This window comes from Corvus moneduloides, chromosome Z, assembly GCF_009650955.1.
Source record: "Corvus moneduloides isolate bCorMon1 chromosome Z, bCorMon1.pri, whole genome shotgun sequence".
Lineage (NCBI taxonomy): Eukaryota > Metazoa > Chordata > Aves > Passeriformes > Corvidae > Corvus > Corvus moneduloides.
In genome coordinates this window covers 59567152-59590071 of record NC_045511.1, presented here as the reverse complement: position 1 = coordinate 59590071, position 22920 = coordinate 59567152, and the positions used below count along the sequence as shown (strand labels likewise).

Sequence of the window (22920 nt, the reverse complement as noted above, 5' to 3'; positions counted from 1 at the left end):
TTGGGAACATCATTCAAGTCAACGGGATGCTGCGAGGGCACAGAAGCTTGCCAGGTCCAAGCTGCAATTTGAAAAGTGTTTTGTGTTCCTTCAAGGTAAAGGCATACTATAAACCTAAGCAATAATTCTTTTAATAAGAAAACTTGTGCTTGTGCTTTTATTAACAAAATTCAAGAGAAGACCAAAACCAACATAGATTCTATACAATAAAAAATATTTTTTTTTCCCAGCAGGTGGAAGGAATTTTATCTTGTACTTGGAGCTACAGGGAAGAAAAAATCCAGCGGATATCTTATCCATAACACAGGTATCAGAAAGAGTACAAGTCCTAAGATGTCTAACCTGGTTATATAGTACAACTGAAGGCATTGTGGGCAGTGCAAGCTATGCTGTGTCTGTTCAAGGGACAAGATGACAAATTCTTTTTACAAAAAAACCACCAAACCCTATAAACTGTTACTGAGTGAACTTGAAAGTATGTTTAGGGAGATCTGGTTATGGCATGTGAGAGCAATGCAGAACCATAAAGATACTGTTGTGTATATTACCTTTGTGTTTTCAATGTGCTGTTGGCTACAACCTGACCTGATGGAATGAGCATAAATCTGGGAACCAGAAACTTCTTTGATTTTGTTCTCTGTTCTATTTATTTGCTGTACCACCTTGACTAAACTTATTTGACAGAGGCTTTATTTGTAGCTGCCTGTTTGATATGTGTAAAGGGTTTGCAGGTCAGTTGCATAAACCTCAAAGGCTCAAGAGTGAAGGTGTTCCTCACCTTCATAGAGAGCACTGAGACTATCCTAGCAGTCTCCACTCCAAGGGAAGGAAATTTCTCTGGCCTGCAAAACAGACAACACAATCACGTTCAAATTAGATTCCTTGTTGCTTTTCTATCCAATGTTGTAAGATTAATCTAGATTTTACATCAACTAATTTGGGTCCTTCTGTCATGATTGCAATATAAAGAGGGGTTTCTTGGCTTTACTTTTCATTTAAGCATCACAGGGACCTTCTATTTAGTGGGAAGCTAAAAAGGTTAAATAAATCTAATAAAGGTTAAATGTCATTTTGTTAGATGTCTATCTCCAAATGAAGCCCAGCCTTTCCTTTGCAAGTCCATATTTCCATGTGAAATGCTTGCTCCCATTACATATTTATTGCAAAACAGATGCTGGTTGTTGACTTCAGTGAAAACAGGACTGGGCCTAAGAGAGTTGCCTAACTTTATTATATATTTTAAGTTCATCCCTCACTGGAACAGAGAGGCACCAGATGGGTGGTAGTGGTTTGGATGGAATGTGTACCCCACAGCCTTTTATTTTCTTTTTTTTTTGTTGCCTGCTCTTGATCTTTCAAGAAATATGTTAAAATGACTACAATCCAAGTAGGCATATTGTATATAAAGTGAATGACAGCTCCTAGCGCCACCAAGAAAACCAAACCCTTTGTTTATTTAAGAGTTTTAAAAATACGTTTGGGAGTAGAAGTCACAGAGTTATAAATGAGCTCCCCGACCACCACAAAAAAAATAATTATAATAAAAATAATGGCACCATATTCCCTGATAAACCTGTGCCAGAAAAGCTCTTGGGGATCAAGTTTTTGTCAGTCCCCAGCTTTTACCAATTTAAATTCTTGGCAGCATATTAAAACAAAATGTAGAAGGTATTTGAGACTGCAATCCCTCAGGTACTAAATCTAGTGTTTCCTGGCACTAGATGAATGTTACTGGAGTTAAAACCTAGCACCATAGCACCAGATCTCCATAGCTGTTCATATTTATACTTAACAGACAAATATGTCATTCTTTCAGTATCCCTTTACACTGTCAGTTTTTTCTCACATTTTTTTCTCTGATAAATACAAAGGTGAGAAAGTTCCATGCCGTGACTGATATCATGCTATTTTTATTTGCTTTTCAATGTCTAGGACACACCTTTTCCACCCTGAACATGTTGCATTACACTACTTCCAATTACCTGCTTGGTAGCAAAAAAAGGAGGAAGAGCACATTATCTGCTGGCTATATGCACATCCTAAACACACCAGAGCAAGTTTTCCACTCTGCGTAGGTGGAAATAGAATGTGTCTCAGACTCTTGCCCTGAGTCTTCTGAGAAGTCCACACTGGCTTCTGTCACACTGCACACTAAGACTACTGTGGCTGAGTTAGTCAGCTGTTGTCCTCCTAGCACCAGATACCAAGTGGAGTTTGCTCTCTGACACCATCATTCCTATTTTCTCCTTCCCCTATGCTATTCTGTGTCACTCAAGACAGGGGATTTAAAAATCTAAGTCTAAATTCAGGGGCACTCCCAAGGCTGAGGCCTCCTTATGGAGATCAAAGCTTTCTACTCACTCTGCTCTGCAGGGGTGTCACTGAGAGTACTCTCATACCTGAAGATTACTTAGAAGACTAGGTAGATAGCCCAACCTGTGCCATGGAAATAACTGCTAGTATTACAGCTGATTTTGGGGCAGGTCCATAATACCCTCTCTAAAGACTCTCTCTGTTCTTTTTTCCAAACTTACATCTTTATGTTAGTGTAACAAGCACCTAGCATACACAGTCTTTTGTACTGTCTGATAAGATTACACTATTCATTCTTTTAGCACTACTTCATAGAAGTCACCTTTCTTAATTCTCATTTTTTCCCCATACACTTCTGAGTCTTCAAGGGCATAAAGACAGAAGTACTTCCACTGTAAATCAAGCCTCCTCAGCAAGTGAAATATTCAATTCCTAATAGTCACTGCTTTCACCTTCTGACCGTTCCACTTAAGATTGAACTACCACAACTGGCCAAAAAATGAACATAAAATCCCTGACTGTTGGTGGAACCAGATATTCCACATATTCATGCTGTGCCTGCAGAAGTACTGATTCGTCCATTGATTTTGCTACCCAAAACCCCCAAATCAACAAGCATAGGAGCAGATAAAATATCTGAAATAATTTATACGGTAAAGGTATGAAGTCAACCATTTATATCCTTGCTTCCATTCATGTGTCCTCATCTCTTTTTCAAAACCATGGAACTGCCCAGAATATAAATCTAGACAGTGAGTGAGCCAGATAGCATCTTGAGTCCCTTCTGTAAAAAAATGGTTGCCCCTACTGCTTGCATTTCCAGGACTCAGTAAGAGCACTGATCTGATGAAACCTCCAACAGGGAGAAAAACAGAAACACAGGTTTCTGAAGGATTTCACCTTTTCTTTCAAAGGGACACCTTTGGTGCCTTGGAGGGCTTTTCTCCTCAGCTCTGAAGACAGAATTTGGCCCTTTGCAATCTGTTAATCTTCTGTCAGTTTTGCTGTCTGCCTCAAGATCTGCCCTTGCAATATGAAAAAGAGAGAGAAGAGGCACGTGTGAATTTGGCCCAGGAGGGAATAAGGAGGGAAGAAAGGCTGGGTAAGAGTGGATGGTTATCTATTTACTCTATGATACCCAGCTTTGTATTGATTTCACCTATTTGGTGGACTAAACATGAACTTAATAATCAGATCCTGCTTAAGCAATGTGCTTCCCCAGTAATTGACTCTTGCATATTGATTAAGATGTTGACATATCCCAGTATTGTTCAGTGGTAATGCAGCTGAGAATGGGCCTTCTCTCCCTGCGTTCTCAGCACTCTCTGTACTGCTGTCACCACACTCCCTTTAATGGATAAAGCTGTCATCCTAAAGCTAAAATGTCTTGCAGGCACAAAGACAAAATTAACTGTTCAATAATTTATGGGACATGGAAAAAACTTTACCCAACAACTTCAATTGATTGCTGTAAGTGTTTTGACTGCACTTGCCTGCTTTGCATAAAGTCAGCTACTTTGTAGATCCTGATTACCATTTACAGTAGTTTCTTGGCCCTCTTCACATTACAAGATTTTGAAGAACTTTGGCTTGTTTCAAGGGAATTTCCTGTGTTATGCAGACCTGACATTTTTTTCTCTTCACTGTAGATTCATGAGAAAATCAAGATCTTCAATGAAATGCAGTTGGTGAGGTTAATAAGCAGAGTTTAAACTCAAACGATTTAGATTGGTTTGAGGCTGTCTATTTTTCCAACTCAGGTATCACAAATACAGGCAATCAGTGGACCATCACAGACAGGGAAACCTTTTGCACTTCAGATAAGTTCGACCCAAAAGTTATTGAAATATCTTGTTATTTCAGAACCCCTGAAGTGAGCTGATGGACACAGTCCAGTTTCTGAACATAAGAGTTCATATCACAAAGGCAGACCACAACAATTTTAGCGAGAAGGCCTATGCAGCAAATGATGTCTCTTCTCAAAGATATATGCTGTCTTTTTGCTGGTGAAGCTGACAGTGTATCGTGTATTAATCAGTGGCAACAAGAATTTAATTCTCCAGGGATTCTACTTCCTTTCATTATTGCCAGAGTCTCTAAAAACAAAGGGCTCTTCCCCATCTAGCTGCCTATTTCTAAAATTTTTTTTTTTTTGATAGTTGACATCTTTAATTGCACTTTCATTTTTTTTTTAGTAAACTTAGTGTTCATGAAACACAACGCATGTAATGTTTGGTTAAAGCCAGGAATAACAGAAAAAAGATGGTGGACAACCTTCTGAGATAATCTTCCTAGCGTATTTCCATTCCGTCTTAAAATATCTTTTTCTGTATTCACAGTGACATGTGATGATTCCGTGGTGGATTCTAAGTTCACAATTAGGAAAACATATTTTTATTTTGGAAGAAATGAAACACGACAATCAATCCAAAGGATACACATCCATTAGGACCTTGATAAAGGAAGCAGAGTCTGCTATCTTCTAAAAGTGACAGGGAATGATAAGCATATATTTATCCAGAGATGTTCAATTTTGGGCAGCCATAGAACTGTCATATTTTCCTGTTTCAAGCCCAAATGACTAAAATAGTCTTAAGTAATCAAGGTGAAATTACACTGATCTTCCTATTTATCCAAAGTGCAGCTTTCCAGTGAAACTTTAAGATCAGCTAGGTTATGCTGAACTTACCATGATAACTGTGCAAGGATTGTGTCTGTAGCATTAATTTGGGCTGGTAAGATCAGATATTAGCATATCAAAGCCTGACACTTCTAATGGGTATTGGACCCGAAGCAGTAGAAAAATGTCTTTTAGGTGCTGCAAGTTCTTGACTTGCTGCTCTCACAAAAGAGCAGCTGGCCACAACCTGCAGTGAAGTGACATTTTGGAAGACCTGAGAAAATTTAAATTTGCTATAGGAAAAGAAAAATCAATTTTTAGATTCTTTTGCTGGTCAGCATCCAAACAGTTAACACGTGGTTATCTAGGGCCACATCTAGAAGAAAAGGGCACATAGTGTATGCAAAGTGAAGAGGAAATCAAAACAGAATGAAGCAAATAATGAAACCATATCCAGTTGTGTTTATTTGCTTTTCTCATTTCAAGGTGTTAATCCTGTGTTACTGAGAACATTCCTAGAATATTTCCCAGATGGAGACACAAATGCACCAGTATTTCCTGCCTCTATGTACTTTATTTCCATTTGTTCTCCTTTGAGAAGTTCTTTCTAAACAGTCCCTCCAAGTGGCAGGATGTGTTGATTTCCAGTTTATTGTACTGCTCGGTAGTTCAGCACCAGCCATCAGAATTTTCAGTAGTCTCTGCTGTTTGCTGCAGAGCCTGTTCAAAGTCCAAGCCTCTGGAAGGATCCCCAGGAGGACTACAGCTGGGCCTGTTTGGATATCAAAGTCCAAATTAAAAATTTATGCCAGTGTTTGAAAAATATCTGACCAAAATCTTGGTATGGATTAAATCTCCCTTGCCATGCAAGCTTATCCTACTGGGGCTTGAGGATTTATTTTTAAAGTGAAGAGAGGACCAAATAGCTGCATAAACTGATTTGGGTCATATTTTTGTTAGCTGAATTATCACTGGTAATGAAACATTCTAGACTTCACAGGGAGGCTAAAAGAGCTCTGGTTTTTCTCTTTCTCTTTCACTCTTCCTTTTCCTCCCCTCCTTCTTTTCTGCCTTCCCATCTGCCTGCCCTTTTTTGTTTTGTCCTTCCCTCCTTCCTTCCCTCCTTCCCTCCTTCCCTCCTTCCCTCCCTTCCTTCCTTCCTTCCTTCCTTCCTTCCGAATTCCGAATTCCTTCCGAATTCCTTCCTTCCTTCCAAATTCCTTCCTTCCTTCCGAATTCCTTCCGAATTCCTTCCTTCCGAATTCCTTCCTTCCTTCCTTCCTTCCGAATTCCTTCCGAATTCCTTCCGAATTCCTTCCTTCCTTCCGAATTCCTTCCTTCCTTCCTTCCTTCCGAATTCCTTCCTTCCTCCCTCCCTCCCTCCCTTCCTTCCTTCCAAATTCCTTCCTTCCTTTCAAATTCCTTCCTTTCAAATTCCTTCCTTTCAAATTCCTTCCTTCTAAATTCCTTCCTTCCTTCCGAATTCCTCCCTCCCTCCCTCCCTTCCTTCTTTTTAATTTTCCCTATTTCAGTGTCTTTTCTTTTCCTTTTTTCTTTTCTTTTGCCCACCTCTTTCCTTCTCTCCCAACCTCTCTTCCTCCCTTCCCCTTTTTCTCTCTTCTATTTTAAGTTAGAACTCTCAGCAAGTCATTTGCTCACTACTTAGCAAATAAGGGCACCCATTCGCAATGCAGGAAGCAAATTTCCAGGACTAAAATTCAAACTGGGACATCAACAACATAGCAGCAAGAATATGTTGCTGGAAAAATTTCTTTGGTCCTGCACTTCAGAGGTGAACTGAAAGCAGACAAGACCTTGCTCAGACACCTTTTTGTAATGACTCTTCAGTGCAGGGCTATATGGCAATGCTTAGCTAAATGGGTTGAGGAGTCTAAAGTGGCTGTAAAAGCACAGCCACTGTGCTTATTGATAATTAACTTGCTTGCATCTCCCTGCAATCCATTGTTTAGTGTCACCCATGTATCTGCTGACTGTTTTTTTTGCTAAAAAGCTATAGGTAAAGGCAGGAGATACACACTTGTGTGTTTGTCACACCCTACTCTTGATATTTTTTTTTCTGCAGGAAGCAGAACTCTGAATTAATCCAATTATTTCACAGGGTCTTGGGTAAAGAATAAAATGTCTGAATTATCCCAGTTAGGTTCACATGGCACTAGTGGATCAGCACAGTTAGTCTGGTTTGCATCTTTACTTTAGAAGAAATCCCAAAAGATTTTGGAGAGCAGATCCTTCACTCCAAAACCTCATGAGAAAACAGAATTCCCCAGACTTGGTCCTGCTCCATAAGAAGTCTTTGTACTCTTCACATGAACGCCTTTTATTTGTTTTGGTTACACCTCCCACTAACTTGTTTGCCACTCCCTAGTTCTTATGGTGAAAAAGAGAGCAATTGATTGCTATCCACCTCCTCCTCCTCTGTGTCACCATGATTTTACAGATAAAAGAAGGAAAGGATTCAAGCCTGCCTGAGAATAGTATTTGCAGGCCAGCTGTGGGGTTCAGACTAGACAAGCTGATACATCTGCCCTGAAGCTATGTCTAGAAACACCAAGCATTTGTCTTACAGAGTGAGCACAGCATCCAGCCCAAGAAGCCTGTAGTCCCTTCTGTGTGCTCTTTGCCAAGCCCATGGAGGCTTTGCTGTTTCCCAAGACATGCTTGTCCAACTCCTGCTGGGTGCACGAGGACAAGGAAGTGCCACCACACTGGGGGTCTGCAGGGCTTTCTGGCCTCCAGCAAGGGGCCTTGGGGCATTTCAACCAGGGCAATGGAAGTTACCACAGAGAGGAGGAAAAGCCACCAGAAGCATATGCAAGGAGCCAGCAGCAAGTCGACGGCTGAGGCCCTTCAACAGTAATGTTGCTCACAAGGGTGCAGAAGAGTCTCCTACCTGAGTCCTTAGTGGGGTGGACTAGAGAGAAGGAGCACTACCACTTGCTCCCTCCTGTGACTGCCAAACCAAACCTTCTATGACCTGCCACTGCCAAACATCCCTGCACAGCCTTCAGCCACCCTTAAAAATGTTGCCTGGAGGCCAGTAGCAAACAAGAGCATCCAGGCAGAACCGTGCACAGCATGTGTGTGCACTGCTGTGCATGGGGTCTGATCTCACCCAGAGCACCCCTTGCCATGGCAGGTGAACCCCAACATGCTCTTCTGGTTGACCTATCAGTGGAGGATGAGAAGACAAAAACAAGGGGTAGGCTGGCATCTGGCCAAGAAGCAAGAGGTTTGCTGTCAGCCTTGTGGCTTCTGGGGAGGTTTTTCAATTATTCTTATTAATTTTTTACGTAAGACCGGGTGTTCGGTGCATCTCCTCATCTTGACCAGGCTCTCTAATGAGCACACAGACAGAGACATCCAGCACACAGCCTGGTAGCCTGAACCTGTGTAACAGAGAGGGTTCACAGCCCTCAGTTTGTGTGCTCTGCTCCTGCAGACATGGGAGGCCCACACAGGCAGGGGTTGTCTGCCCTCCATGTCCTCCAGCAGGCCTGTCCCGCAGCCCCAGCCAGCCCCTGCGAGTGAGAGATATGTGGCAGGAAGCCATCTCTCTGCTCTCTTGCAGGCCTCTGATGAACTGAAGATGGCCTGATACACAAGGTGTGGGGGCTTTCCTTGTACATGGTGACTGTGTTTCAGCTTTCTTGAGCCAGCTCCCGGTAAGACGCAACGAACTGCTTTTAAAGGTTTTCTCTCGGTTTTTTGGCTTCCCAGGAGTGCAGCCAGTGTCTGGAGAGTTGGTAAAGCATGAGCTGGCTTTCAGGGCTTTCGGTTAACTAGCATCCTCTCCCTGTGAAGCCAATCCAACTTGCTCGAACTTCACAAAATAAAGAGGTTTCTTCAGGTGACAATAATAAAGTATTTTTGTACTTTATAGCATGTATTTCTCCTCTCTGGACTTCCAACCCTTGGGGAAGGGGTTTATTCCCATAATTTATTTCCTTTCTTGTCCCCTCTGTTTCACACAGCACAGCACTTGAGGGGCCCATGCCTGGTGCATGTCAGAAAATTGTTAGTTTCTATAGAGAGAGCCAGGGTTCAAGGACACAAGCCTAGTAGGGTTATTGCATGAAGAACTTCTATTGGTTTATAAGAACACAGAGCAAGGTAGATGACAAAGATATTAAAGAGGTGATGCAGGAAAGACTGGGTGCTTGATGCACCGATGTTCATCTTGCATTTGGTTGAACAGGGAACAGCTGCTCCTGGAGGAACATTTTCTGAAGCAATCGCTGTTCTGAGGAGGAAAGGAAATCATCCACTCCTACTTCACCATAGCTGCAAGGTAAGAAATACATTAAAAAATGATATTTTAAAATTCCCAGATAGGGAGTAGAGGTGGTTTTGTTGCAGCAGAGCAGGGAAATCTGGTCCAGAGTAGCCTACAGGCATTAAGAAGAGGTATAGATGTCATGAACTCCCACAAACTACTTCTTTCTTAGGATTGCCTTGTGTGGCATTGTTAGGACCCCTGAACCAGTTTGCAGTGTCTTTTGTACAGGAGTTTGACTCAGCAGGAGAATGATGGCCACAGTGGACAAGACTAGTGTGGCCATCTATGTGTCCTGCCAAGTGGATCGTTTGGTCCCTACATTGCAAAGACTCCTTCTTGTGATCAGAAGATCACAACTGCAGCCCTGCAGTGTGGATGGGGTAAAAATGTGGGTCTTGCCTACATCCCCAGCAGAGCCCAGAGGTGAACACAGCCACTTCTCTTCTCTGACTTTTCTATAGACTTCCACAGTTATTGCAGACTTCCTTATTATGTTTTCTTGCCCAAGCCCAGGGGAAGTCAGTTCTGAAATTCCCATTGGCACCTCAGGCTGTTTACCACTAGTTCTACAGCTTACCTCTCCTCATGGCCCTGCAGTCACAGCCCTGCAGTCTTCCACAGATGGAAAGACAGAGTCATGCGGTGTAGTGAGTCTTTATATGTCCTAATTGTATGGGAGTGGACAGGAGGGGAGAACAAATTATTTTCAGCCTAAAAGAGGCTGAAACTGGGTACTAGCAAGAATGAGCTTATGAGAATAAAGTAAGAATATAGAATATTGCTTACTGAAATAATTTATGGCAATGAATAGGTGAAAAATAGGTTGAATTTTCATTGTGAGGAAGTTGTGTCCTTGTTGGATTTCTTCAAGATAGGTCTGGTCACCTTTCAGCATATCTTGGAGTTAGAGAATGCAGAAGACTTTTAATTATAAGACTTGAGATCTCTCCCAATATTTTTATTATTCATCATGGTCTTCTTGGGTCACTCATAATTTTGTCTTTCATGTAGGCTATTTTGTGTTATTTTACAAGAAAACCTAAGGAAGATCCTTAGGTTCCATCCTCCACTGGAAGTCTGTCTTCTTTCCCCACTTCAATCTATTTGGATGGAAGCCAGACTGGGTTGCATCTGTAATCAAAGATCCTAAATTAATCAGTGTATCAAAAACATGCTGGGACATCCATGTATTGCAGCCTTCTCAGACCTACCATTTCATTCTCTTCTGGGCTGTCTCACACTCCTTGAGAAAGACAAGTACAGCTCAGAAAAGGGTTTGGGAAGGAGTGTGAGGCAACGTTTTCTTGACTTTCTTAGTTTCTTGTCTTAGCAATTTCCAAAACTGCATGTTCATTCTGCTTCCTCATGTTTCCCACAGTTTTTTTGCAAGTAATGGATACTGTTTCTAAGCCAGGGGTATACCATGGAAAGATTCATCTTTTATTGTGTGAGAGGATGCATAATTCTTAATCACTTGTTTTGACATGCGGAAACAAATGAAAGAGTTAAATAAGAGAAAGAAAGTTTGCATAAGAAAGTAGATTGTAGTAGTGCCCTAGGCAACCCAGTACAGATCTCAGCACAAGGGCAGGCCACAGGAAAATGATAATTTGGGCAAATATGGTAGGACCCAGAGTTGCAGACATTTTTTTCATCCTTACCCACTTATCCCGCTGCTCTCCACCCATCTAGCATCTGTAAGTTCTCTGACTCCCTGGGAACAGTGGCAATCTTTTCTGGCGTTGGAGTATGGCAGGCAGGAGCTCTTAGTGCTGAGTTTACTTGATGGTCTTAGATGGAAGCATCTGGCAGTTTATTCTTGGTCTGATTGTTGCTTCCCGGGAAAACTAGAGGGACTTTGCAGACAAAGGGGGCCAATATCTTTATAGCTACACACATCACAGGAGCAAGAATTGTGTACCAGAGCTCAGTGTACAAGATCACTTTTTGCAGTTATCCTACACCAGGTGATTGCATCTGTTACTGGTCATATAGAGAATCTGCAAATATATGTAACCTGAGGTTTGGCAAGCTAATAGGCTTGGCAGATATGTGCACATTCTCACCTGTGAATCTTAGCTCAGCTCTCAAGAGTGACTGCAGTGGTACAGCACAGGCCAGATTCTGATCTCATTTACACCCATGCCAATGCAGAGCAACTCCACTGATGTCAAAATGTAGGTCTAAAAGCTGTCTGCCTGTGGCCTGAGCTGGAGTTTCATTTATGTCCAGCATGAGAAAAAGTTGCATCTAAACTGCTTCCTACAGGGGGCTGGGCATGAAAAACCAGAATAATTAGACAATTGTGAACCAAAGCACCGGCACAGTTTTGAACTGTTTTCTGAACTGGGATAATGTAGTAAATTTATAACTATTCCTTTGCTGGTGGCTGGTTTTGTTTTGTTAATGCCAAAATATCCATAGTAAAGTTTTGCTGGTTCTGATGGTAGGTGGGATGCTCTTTTCAACATTTGCTCATGAGACTTCTGATCTGTGTATGTAGAATACACAGCAACATCATCAGAGGTGGTAAGTCACACGTTATCCAAGACTCTCTCTTCCAAACATAAGGGAGAGTTTCTGGTTTTGCAACAAATTGCCCAATATCAAAGTTAGACTTTCATTTAGTTTCTCAGGGTGTTAACTACTCCAGCTTTGACTCACTCGTATTTTAGCAAAGCGGGTCAAAGAGACTTTATATTATGATATATTACATAGCTATTGATACCTTCCAGAATCTTCTGATTTGATCCCCTCAGTCTGGACTGAGATTGAAGATCTGCACAAGTGTTGTTTATGTGTAGAGACAGTAGATGCAGCTTTGTAGTAAATTGAAGAAGGGGCTGGAGAAGGGCAAATGGAGAATGGAAGAAATAGGAGGAGTGTGGAGAAAAGTTTAAAAGTAAGATGAAGACAAGGAGTTAGAAGACTCATCAGGGTCAGACAGAATCTGATAAACTTTGACAAAAGCCTCAAGATACTTGGAGGTGTTTTCTAAACCTTCCAACCTTGCAACATTCTCCCATCATAGTCTGGAGGTGAAGTGATTTATGAATATACATACTTACACTGTTCTCTGTGATCATCTTGATAAGGTAAATATATCACCCAGCAGGAAGCTACACTACACAATAGTCTCCTTCCTGAGAGAGAAATTCAGTGTTGTGGGCCCCAGCTATCCCTTTCTGACATACGCAGGGCGTGCAGTTTAGTTCTTCATTAAAAAATGTCCCATTGAGATGTTTAAACATAGATCTCCCTGTAAGGGTGAATGCTTTGAATTGCCCTCCATCCAATTCCTCTCCATTTAATTGGTATAAAGCAGCTTCCCCTTGGCTACTTCCTCCCCTGAAATTACATAAGTAGCCTCACTGGAAAGGCATAGGTAAATATTTCACACTGCACATCATGGATTAGGAGCACAGCTCCCATTAACTGGAGCTGGAATCACTCAGCTGTTTTTCCCCTCACACTGTGTTAGAAATGTACCCTACAGGATGGAGAGACTGGGCTCCCAAGTGCCGCCTTATGAAGAAGGTGCGGAACACTTTCATTTAATACTGCATGTGTTTCCATTAGCAGAGTCAATTGCTCTCTGTCCTCAGTTTTAAGACTCCCTGTTTGTCTCTATTACAGCTCTGTTTCCACATGCCTGCCAATCCTCCTTAGTCCTTCCATCTGAGCCTGCAAACTTTTGATGATACAACACCCCAGCATCTTGGCTTTAATTTGATTTAAAATTTGTGATTGCAATTATGGACTGAGCATTTCTATGGGCTTACTGCTGCATAGGAAAGCTTTTATGCTCAAGGTATTGTCAGTTTGGGGTGGCAGCTTAAGGGAAGTCAGTAGAGCAGAGGCCTGAGTATCCTGAAACCTGTGATTTTATATCACATGGGGAAACAAATGTGACTGCTACTTTGATTCACACAGCAACTGTCCATACTAGCATGACTCCTTCAGGGTGGAAAATTTATGTATCTGTGTAAATACTAAGCAAAAACCCAGAAGATATTCATCACATATGTAAAAATAGAGCTGTGGTTAATATAGTGTACCCTGTGGTCTGTTACTACTCTGGGAAATGGTGTCTCTGCTGCTTGCATGGCTATGATGTATCTACTCGTGAGATACCAGCATTCCTCCTTTACAATTACATTGCTTGAAGCCACTACACTTCGTCTTTACCACACTCTTCCTTGCCTAGGAAATTTACAAAGAAAATGGCCTGTTCCAAGTAGTCTGTGCAGGCGAGGCCATGTCATGGCAGCTAGTAAGAAAATTAAATTTCCACTTATGAAAAAGTTAAAGGTTTTAAAAAAATCTAATTCAAAATTTTAATTGTCAAAAAAGTAAAATTTCATTTTTATTTGACATTATTAAAATAAAAATATGCATTGAAGAGTTGTACCTAAAATTGTAAAATTCTACAATGGTTTAAATAACCTGAGTGCTTCGCTTTACATTTTGAGCTCCTTTAGAAATCACAGATTAGACTTAATATTTGTATGAATGTGTGAAGGTAAAAAAAATTAATCAAAAATTAGGAAAAACATTAGAAAAACATTTTTACTTAAACAGTGTGATGTTTGTCAACTTTATCAAACAGCAACAGTGAGTTGCTGTTTTTTCCCCCCAAAATTTAAATGAAATAAGCCTGCTCTTCAAAGACATTTTGACTTTTTTTAAATCAAATTCCTTAACAGAAATGTCTATTAGTTATTTTCACCAGTTTGATCCAGATCACAGCTGCTATGAAATTCTATATATGGACCACTTTCAACACAAAAATCTTTGCTACCGCCTTGCTGATCTGTCTTTTGTTTTGAGTTCTTTGCTAATAAGTAATGAAAATGTTACAGCCTTACAGCTTGTTTTGTGGTTGCAATTACGTAATCATTATTAATGAAGCAACAATGTCAAAACTGTGTGAAACCGAACTCACATTTAAGCACTTACAATAAACAGATATAAAACAACAGATGTCTCAGTTTTTGTTCTCCAATGATTTCATCCCTTGTTAAAAATAAATGTCTGGTTTAAAAAAGAAAAGGGCTTTTCTCAACTCTTACAAATTAATTGAATCCAGAGCCTGGTAATACAACTAAAGAGCTCTCTTTTTCTATTTTTTTTCCTCCCAAAATTTGTTTGTGAGGATATTGTTATTCAGTAAGTGATAAATTCACTTCAAAGCAATCCAGAAATCTAGGCAGTCAATGGTGTAATGGTCATCTGTCCCAGCTGAAGTGTTAGCCCCTGATAGCAATCAGAGATGTAGCCAGATTGCTAGGCTTGCCTCATGGCTTGAACACTCTGAAAAGATTTTACGACAGAGATGGTTTCTGTCCCCAGTTTTGGTTCAGACAGTTGATACTGGTTAGTCACAAATGGTTCAGGTTTCAGTCAGAATTTGTCAGTAGGGGCAGGGAGGTCTCTAGATCTGGGGAACCTCAGAAAACCAGCGTTTGGTTTTATGTAAACATCAAAAGTCCAGATGCTTATTTGAACCATCCACATCTGTTGAGTCTGCAAAACTCGGTTGGATATTTAGCTGGGATAGGTTTCCCTGCAAGATTTCATAGACCTCACAGCTGAACTTGTGGCCAGAAATACCAGAGCTTCTTTTGGTATTTAAGTACTTTTTATTCCAGTGTTAACTGGGAATGTGCTACATTTAATGAGTGGGGAAGATATGCAAAAATTTAAAAACTTTGCAAAAATCCAGATCTAGTGAACAGACACTGTGAAAAAAATACTTACTAGGAAATGAAATCTCCAGTAACAATTTGTGAAGAAAAGCAAAAATATATTTGATTTTGGATATTTTGATTTATCTGAAATTAAAACTCAATGTACTCTTTCCCATTAAAAAATCTTTGATAAATTTTTTTCGGGAGAAAAAACATAGAAAAGCACTATTATTTTTAAATTTTTATTCAGCTTCTTGAAAGTCAGTGTTCAAATTTAGTATTTGGAGAATACTTTTTTCCCCAGTCCCTCTGGCACTGGAAAAAGTGCAAAACAACTGTCTTTGCACTTTATTGCAAATCTTGCACAATTTTAAACACACAAACCGAGGTTCTTGCAAATTGCATTCTGAGAATATAGCACATTTATGCTTACAGCACTATAAGCAATGACAAGATGTTTTGAACAATCTGTTTTCTCAAATTAGATTAACATCATGGAGAAGCACAATCTGCTCGTTGACACTGAAGGTACAAAAAAGCCCCCAGTGTTTTGTGTCCTCCTTCAGGACGTTGCTTTGGCAATAGACATTCACTGTCTATGTCATCATGAAGGATGTGGTGCACTTTTAGAGCTGCTGTTCTTTAGAAGAGACATCAGGCTCCACACAGCTCTGCTGATAATCAAGCAGTAAAAATACAGGCAGGAATTGAACGTCCTTGTCAGCATTGTGCTCTCTGGTCATACAATACAATGCATTCAATCCACTTTTAAAGGTGATGGGTGAAAAACTACCTACTACATTTGTCTGCACTAAACTAGCATTACCTAATGAGCCTTAAGTCACTACTTCCAAAAACAATCACAGAAATGTCACCAGCACAAAATATTTCCTAAGAGCTAATGCAATATTTTTGTGCCTAGTGCTCTTGAATCTTTACTGGGGAAATACAGACTTTCCTAGCATAGCTGAAAGTAACAATAAGGTTCCCCTTTTGTGCAGACATTATTGAAATCATATAAAGTTTGTGCATAGTGTAAGTAGTTTCATACTCACATTCTTGCTGTTAATCCCAGAAACTACCAATTAAACTTCCTTCTAAATTTATTACACACCTCGTTCTGCAAAGCACAATTTTTATTATCTGAGAGAGCAAACCCAAAACCCAGGAAACTGAAACTGAGAGTGACGTATGATTTTAACCTTCAATCAACGTGAACATACGTTACTGTTTTGTTTTGCTGGGTTTTGCACATTATAATTGTATTTACAAAGGAATTCCTTGAAAGCACATGTTGTGTTGAATGACTGTATGCAAACAACTTTGGAACTAGGGAACTTTGATCTTTGACTTACAGACTACAGGGCAAAGGTTAAAATCATGAGCTTTGTTGTCCTGTTGGCAGCAGTTCCTTTTGAAGCTTCCTGCTTCAAGTGAAAGTGATATGCAGTTATATACACAAATCTCAATGTCTTTGGTTGTGTTTGTAAAAGAAAAAAATATTGATCCTGTAAATTTTAGTATTTGATCAACCTTCTTAGATAATATGAGCAAGAATCTGACTGTTCTTGAATGTGTATACATGTAGAAGTTAAAATGGAGCTATTCTCAAAAGACTTATTTGCATACATAGGTAATGTGCAGAGAGAGAATCTTGCTGGCTATTTGCAGATTTACATAAGGAAATCTGGTTGTTGTGCAGACAACTACTTATTTGTGCAAGATGAAAGCCCCATATAATAATCCAGGTTAGAAAAATTTGATCGTAAGAGACTTTTTTAAATACTTAGACATTGTCATTCCAATGGGTTGTAGACATTTCTTAACAACTCTTCAGAAATGAGACAAAAAATAAAAAGGCTGTTGTAGCTGTAATGGGAATTCACTGCGTGAGACTTTGCACTGCCATGAACAACCTATATTTATATTGCCTTTTACATAAAAAATAATTAAGTGTGCTGAAAGAATTTACTGAAATCTTATAATATCAGGAATTTTGAATGCCCTGGAAAAGTGGAAACTTCACAGTTACTCAGACCATAAGGCTGGGATACTTTCTTACCCTCAAGCAAAGCCATGAATGGCATCTACTCCTTAAGAGGGTGTCTGAGGCAGACCTTGCAGACTAAGACACAGGGCAACAATCAATGCTGTGAGATTCTTTGCTATTAATTGGCAGAAATCTCGTTTATGTGTTGCTAAAGAATTACAGCTGTTTCATACAATGGGTAATAAATGAGCAGGACAAAACAAATGAGTGGAGCAGTCCTGTCCTGCTCCACCCCAACCCTGGTATTAATTATCTAGTCTCTTGCAGCATGTCAGTCCCATTAACTTCAGTTTGGCGTTTCTGTGTGCAAGTATTTTAGACCAGAGCAAACATACTGGTGACATAAGCAGCGGCCAAACAAATAACTAGAGTGTAATTTTCTGAGAAGTTGTGAGTAATCAGAGCTTCCTAACAATCTCTAATTTGCTCCATCTCTTTTAATCTGACACCCTCTCAGTCACACAGACTGTTCCACACCTTTCTTTTCCTTCAGCACAGAATGTTACAAACACTAAATGCCAAAATACAGCATGAAATGTACCCCATTACTATTTTCTAGCGAGGTTTGGCTACTGTTTTACTGCTGAATTTGACCTAGATGCATACATGGCAAATACAGCAATCTTCACTGGTTCTGCCTTTGCTGTGTATTTTCCAGCATGTATTTTCTCATTGTGGTGACTGGGTGCCTCCCACAGGAGCCCCAGGTAGTAGAAAAGCCTTGTTTACACAAAACTCCAATGGAAAAAATCCAAGCTGCCTTCTAAACACTTTAAAGTAACACTTTCTAATGCTTCCTACGGGTGATGTTGACACATTTACAATGTTGATTTAAAGAGTAGAGGGAACACAGTTCTTCCTGACACCCCACATGTAAAGTTACTGGCCCACCCTGTCACTGGAGCCACGCTGAAATGACTGCCAGCAGATCTCAAGTGCCAGGTACATAAAAGTGAGCAAACAGGCAGACGGTGACCTCCGTGGTTGTGGAGAAAACCTTTGAAGTCTCCCCTGCTTTCTGTCCCTCTAGGGTGGAGTCGCAGTCAATATGAAACACTGATCCTGCAGTTCCTGAGATATTTGGTTCAACAGTTCCTGAACTTTTTGTGAACCATTTTAGCCCAGGTTTGCTGTACCAAAATGCAATCTAAAGATTTCCTCCATTTCTTTACCCCATCCTTCATTCACTGTCCTTTGTTGGAACTAATCTGACTGTAAAGCTTTTTCAGTCTTCAGAAGTTCTAATTTCTCAATCACCTGGTCTGACATGATCCTGATTTTCTTCAATATTTCGTCTTCTACCCCAGGGAAATTTATGTCTGTTCCTGGCATTTGTCTCTTATCTTCCTTTGTGAACATAGAGGGGAAAAATTAATTTAATTTCTCTCTTTCTCTCTCTCTCTCTCTCTTTTCTTCTCTCTCTCTCCCTCTCCCTTCCACAGTGAGGTCTTCTTCTGTCAATAAATTACTCCTGCCACATCCTGGAGGCCAACTATCTCTTCTTTCCATGTATTTCTTATGGCTGGGTTTTTTGGTGTGGTTTTTTTTTGTTTGTTTGTGGGTTTTTTTCTGGTTTGGTTTTTTTTTTTGGTTTTTTTTTTGTTTGTTTGGTTTGTTTTGTTTTGTTTTGGATTGGGTTTTTTTTTGGGTTTTTTTGTGGATTTTTTGTGTTTTGTTTTGGTTCGTTGGTTGATTTTTTAAAACTTATTATTCTTTTTCTAGATAGCAACGATTTTCCATTCTTCAGGTTTCATTTTCTTACTTTGTTTTCTTTCCTCCATTCTTTCCATTCCTTTCCATTGCTTCTAGTCCTTTCTGTAGTCCACTCTGGACTTGATCTTTTAAATTTTTCATGTCCTTTCTTCACCTTTGATTAGTTTTTCATTTCCTTGTTCTTTATTAGGTGTTGGCAACTCAGTACTGTAGGTGGCATTTTCCTTTTTTTCTCTCCCTTCTCTCATCCCTAGTCCATGCTGAACCACAGCCCAGAATGATGTCAGGAGAGCATTTAGACACCTTTCCAAGATTTGATACTGACCACTCAGCTCATTAAAGGTCTTATGATATATTTTGCAAGAATGGGTGCATTAACCCCCACATTCTGGACCAATTCCAAATGGAATGATTACTTACTGCCTACCCAGACTCCCCTTACAGTATCAATGGGATAGATTAATCTTTACTTGACCTGTAGCATAGCATTACTATCAGTATGTACCACTTTCTACACCAAAGGTGGCAGAAGGGAGGCTATTTTTCTGTTACAGGAGGTTCTTTTCTGATTTCACAGTGCAAACAATTTTGAAAGGAAGTACTGCTTTTTCTTCTTATTCCATTTTTTTCCCCCAGTAATTTGTAAACAGAATTCTTGCATAGTCAGTGTTCAACCTGCAGGCAGTACTTCCTTCCTCCTCCTTTTCTCCATCCCCACCTGGAATATACTGCTTAAAAGTGACATACACTGTTCCTATTTTCTTCTCTTTAGACTCTTATCTTACACAGTTCAGATGATGCGCAGGTTGGACTATTTACACCCACCGCAGCAAAATCAGCTTCAGACAGGAATTCTTGCAGTGGCCTCCAGTTACATGTATTTAGAAGGAGCTGCAGTCTTCATAGAAAGCATTAAACTCAAAAGATTCATCCCATGAGTTAATGTATCAAGGAAGCGCTTGCAGAGGTGAGGGAAGAGTAGGAGAAGAAAGCACACTGAGGTGTAAAGTTTGTTGTCAGTCCATATAGTATAAATGGAAGCAGCAAGCTGTTTCGTCAAAATAGGTGTTTGAGAAAGGCTTCATGAGTGATAAGAACCAGAGAGAAAACATTTCTAGGAGTGCTGAAAGCATCCCTTAAGGTTGAGAGTGAACTAATAAGGCAGCAGTTTATTTAGGTTCAACTCCCATGACTAGTTTGTGACCTTTATGCTCTTCTTTATTGTTCTAAAATAAATGGACAAAAGTGTTCCTTTCTGAATTCCTGTTGTTACTAACAGCCACATTCTGTCCACATGGCTCCCACCATGATCTGACTGGAGTGTAACTGTTGACTGACCCCAGATGAAGAAGTCTTCTATTACAAATTCCTTGACTTCCTTTTCACTTGATTCCACAGTATAGCATTTTGACTTCTGAGATGTTGAAAAAGAACAAACTTCTTTTCATACTATTTCCCCTCCTTTTTCCCCTTTTCTAACCTTCCTGAACTCATGACTTGCTTTACTTGTCTAACCCAGCATTACCTAAAGTATACAAGGCCTTTGCCTGACCACTATCCATGAACTTCCATTTTTCATCAGTTTTTCCTCCCCTTCCCTATGGCCTTTTATTATCTATTTTCCAGCTGTTCACCTGTCTTGCTACTTTATTTCCTTCTGCTGTTGTGTGTGTAACACTACTGCCATAGATATATCTTTGGACTCTTCTTCCTGCTAGCCTGAACTCAGCATTATAGTTGTTTCTGTTCCTCACTGTATGTAGCTTCCAGACAGTCCATTTTGTCTTTTACCTGTACTGATTTAGTGTTGTTTCCCTATGCCTAAACTGTGGTCAATCCCTTTATGAATGATTTTGGAAGGATTACTAAGTGAAAAAAACATATGAAAAAACAATATGAAAAAAAATTTTATGCTGAACCACAGGAAGTTTCAAACCACAGTATTTCTCTTCCTAAGAAGGCTCAATTAAAGAAATGTTATTCATGGACAGACCCTGTGATCCTTTAGTTGTCTAGATGGAGTCCATTTGGCCATTTTTGTTTCGGATATTTTCAGATCTTCCTGACAGTGTGAATGCTGATCATCATACACAAATCAGCAGCTTCCAGACTCAGGCAGCTTGCTTGCTTGCTTGCTTGCTTGCTTCCCTCCTTCCCCAGATAACAACAATTAAAAGTGGCAGCAAAATAGAGTATGGTGAAGATTTGTACCAGAACTGAAGATCTGTTTTACAGTATCTTATTTTCTGTTTGGAATAATTGTTTGCATAATGCATGGTGTGATCAGATGTTTCTTTAATGCATTCACAATTGCTTGGCTTCTTTTGCATAGTGAAGGATCATGCTATGTTATGTCTCATAATGTTGTTAGTGAACATAACACAATACTGGAAATGAAACATGACAGTTAAATGGCAAAATACAAATACTTAATTTTAAATTAAGAATACACTATCAACTTAATTAACATCTCTCAGCACCTTCAAGGTTTTATTTACAAACATGCTGGGCCAAATTCTTTGCTCAGTTGTAACCATGCAAACATCTATTGTATATGTCTGAGACTTAATTTTCTGCTGTGTCTGCACTTTATTTTTATAGACAATGTCAGCTATATTCCTTTCCAAGGTGTAACGACAGAAGATGAAATGTGATTAAGATGGGGATTGAGCAGGAAGTATATTGAAGGCATTGGTATGAGGTATGTGACTGCAAACAATGAATGCAGAAAATGCATGGTTGAAAACAAGGCTGAAAGGCTCAACCCAGTCTCATGAGTTAAGGGATTTATGAGTGAAAAAGTGATGTGTCTGAAAACAAAAGGAGGAAGGAACTGGTATAGGGAAAGGGACTCTACCCTGGCAGTCATTCTCATGCATGCAGCCTTTATGCAGTGGCAGCAACTGCTGTAGATGACCTTGGCTTTGCTTTTATGGTCATTTTGAAGAAGAATGACCTCTGAGCCTAGGCCCACCAGGCTTGGAAGTTCTTTTTTCAAAGAGGCCACTCTATTACGGATAAATCTTACTGGAAGGAAAGGGGACATAGACTGTGATGTCATTGAGGTGTGTCTGAGAAAGTTAACCTTGTTAACCTGAAAATCACCTGGCCCTGGTGAGGTTGCATATGTGTGTGTGTGTGAGGTAGTGGGTGTTGCTATTTATCTTAATCTACCAGCATCTGTGAGTCTTGTCCTGTCTTGTCAATTTCTCTTCTGAAAGTTCACAGTGCCCTGCCTCTGAACAAACCAAATCCTGGGAGACAGGCTTTCACTGTTGTTCTTTGTCAAATGTACAATCCTGTGGGAAAAAGATGGAATAAAGCCACAGAAAATCTTGAGGATGGAGTATTGGTACATGCTCCATATCATGAGATGTATGTAATTATAACAACTTAAAACCATAGTGAAAGGGTGTAAGAAGTCCTTACACTGTACTCACCTACCCTACTTCTTCTTAAAACCACATGAAAAATGCAGCCATTCTTTCAGAAGGGCTCTGTCAAAACAGGTGACTTTTTTAAACTTGTGCTTTCTTTAGTTTATAATGTATTAATAAAGGATTTTGGCTTAAGTGATTTCCTGAGAGGAACTATTAAAAGAGGCAGAGGGAAAGGTTCTGATGAATGCAAATTGCTGTGTATACTACATTTTAACATCTCCTAGAAAATGTAAAAACACAGCCCTTCATGAGGAAGAGCAGTTAAACTGTATGGCACGTAAAAATGCTTTCAGAAAGGTTTGATCTTAGCCATTATTTTAGTTCATTAAAGAAAATGAAGTAATTACTTTTTAAAAAGAAACATGCATAAGCACATTACCAGTTGAAGTATACATACTATGAGTACTTATAACTGTTTTTCAAGAAGGCAGGCAGGATTTAACTGGGTGTTGTTTTCTGTTAAAACACTAAAGGTCTTTTTTTATGATAGGTTCAAAATTCTCAGCGGCTATCTTGTTGTGTGACAGGAGTTTACAGCATTAGTTTCACCAGACAAGGACTGGTGGAGTAAAATTAGTCATGTATGTAAATTATAATCATGCTGAATAGTTGTATGTGCTCATTTAGCCATTTTAACAGTGTGTGATGTTATCCTCTCTGCAGGACTAATAAGCATTAGCCATAATGAGGTCAGTCAGTCAGTCAGGCATTATCATGGGATTTAATTGGGACACTGGTCTCTGCTGAAGTGAAAATTAATAACTTTTGTCAATGTTCTGGCGAAATGTTCTGTCTTA

At 39.8% G+C, this 22920-nt stretch overlaps 1 long non-coding RNA gene across 2 annotated transcripts; it reads left to right on the top strand.

The window, feature by feature from the left end:
- The first annotated feature begins 9134 nt into the window (after window positions 1-9134).
- LOC116438157 lies at window positions 9135-21400 on the top strand. Of its 2 annotated transcripts, none has more exons than XR_004237611.1 (3): window positions 9135-9242; window positions 11681-11759; window positions 21285-21400. It is a non-coding gene; the product is annotated as an uncharacterized LOC116438157 (long non-coding RNA). The 2 variants fall into 2 exon arrangements; XR_004237612.1 differs by lacking the exon at window positions 21285-21400 and adding an exon at window positions 12867-13516.
- Window positions 21401-22920: the final 1520 nt, after the last annotated feature.